We start from the raw sequence: 1,796 nt of genomic DNA on the forward strand, positions 1-1,796 counted from the left end.
TTATATTCCGAGCACTGTGTACATTCATTTGTATATGTAAACCAAACCGGAGTAGATGGTGTGACGTCAAAATAATTATTTTTTTTGGTTTTTAATACAAAAGAGTTCTACATCATGTCAGCCTCCAGTAAATACGATTTCTCCACCTTCAAACGTTCATTAAAGCTTAATTACGCATTTGATTTTCAAAACAGCATGACCACTTGTGATAGTTTACACCACTTTATTAAAATAAATAATGTTTTTGACTTTCTGTAATGAATTCTTTTGGATTTTATCGGCTGAATGAAAAATAAGATTTTATAAAGAAAATAAACAAGTTTAATTTGAAAAAAACATTAATAAACAAAACAAATCAGTATTCTCACTCCCCCTTTCACGCCACTCTCATTCGAACATTACAAAAAAAAAGAATAATAATTCAATTAAACAAATGAACAAATATCTGAAACTATCAACTGAATTCAAGATTAAATCACACTGTATCAGATATAAAATGGAAGTAAACTACAAAATGTTGTTTAGAAGCTATTTCAACCAATAAAACTCTTGTTGAAAAATTTACTAAAAAAATGTTAAAGTTCAATTATTCAAAATACCGTGATATTACAATTAGTTCAAATTTCAGCTCAAAATCATGTATATGAAAATTAGCCTGTAATAACAGTCGCTTTTTAACACTTGAAACCTCTCTCTGAAAATGAACTCGGTCACTTCAAGGTCACCATGCACCCAGGACGTTCCTACCCTCGTCAAATTTCCTGCCCCTCTAGTCGCTATCCTAACTGAAAGCCCCGGACTCGCAGGTCTCTCGCTTCCAGTCTACGACCACTGCCCGGACAGAAAACCACGCCCCACTCAGCACAGAATGCGTCTCCGACATTCGTCAGTTGCCCACATGACCTTCCATAGGAAAATTCCCGTCTAGCACACCAGTCTGTATTTCAGGAAATTGTACCAAACACCCTTACGCACTGAAAATAACACACTGTGACTAATAAAGTCCCGATAAACATACAAACATACTACCAATTACACTAAGAACTAAATTACCAGGGAAATGTACAAAATAACAACAAAAACAACCTTACCGGCTAGGAAAACACGTGCCCGCCTAACAAATTCAGAATTCAATGGTTACCCGTTTCTCCTCAGTATAATACTAACTGGAGATATTCACCAATTTCTTAAATCAGGAGCTGCAAAACGTGGCACCCGGCTGATGTCGTTACCGGACACTCTACTGACCACTACACCCAAACCGGTCACTTTAAATACTCGATCTAAAAATAGCACACTCACCCGACACTCGTCACTCACATACGGTAACCCATTCACAACAAAATTAAAGAGGAACACAAATATAAACACCAGTATATACAAAACTGAATCAACTTTATTACACTTTTCTTCCCCTTTAATTTCGAAAGCGATTTAATTTCAAATTTTTCGAGGAGCTACAATATAGGATTTGTAAATCAGATTTTAAAACTGTGATAAAAACTTACTTTTTATCTTCTTAAAATTGCAATAAGTCCTATTCATTTACATGTACTACCACACAATAAATGAAAAAATTTAAACATAACAACCATGCGTTATCTCTGAATGAATTCATAAGTCTAATATTGGTGCGAGGTATTTATCAATGGGAGAAAGATCAGCTGAGTTTCTGATGAGAGGCATTAAGATATTGATGAAGAATTCTTTTCAATTATGAATATGACTGGTTTGATCCGTTATAAAGTATAGAAAATGTCTCATAACATTAAAACAAATTACATGATTCATTTGTA

General features: G+C 34.1%; 1 long non-coding RNA gene across 1 annotated transcript; it reads right to left on the bottom strand.

Moving 5' to 3' along the window:
* Positions 1-307: 307 nt before the first annotated feature.
* LOC128166845 (uncharacterized) lies at positions 308-1,398 on the bottom strand. Its single transcript, XR_008241177.1, has 2 exons — positions 1,092-1,398; positions 308-974 (listed from the first exon to the last, which is right to left on the bottom strand). It is a non-coding gene; the product is annotated as an uncharacterized LOC128166845 (long non-coding RNA).
* Between the last annotated feature and the right edge of the window lie 398 nt (positions 1,399-1,796).

This window comes from Crassostrea angulata, chromosome 1 (assembly GCF_025612915.1).
Source record: "Crassostrea angulata isolate pt1a10 chromosome 1, ASM2561291v2, whole genome shotgun sequence".
Taxonomy (NCBI): domain Eukaryota; kingdom Metazoa; phylum Mollusca; class Bivalvia; order Ostreida; family Ostreidae; genus Magallana; species Magallana angulata.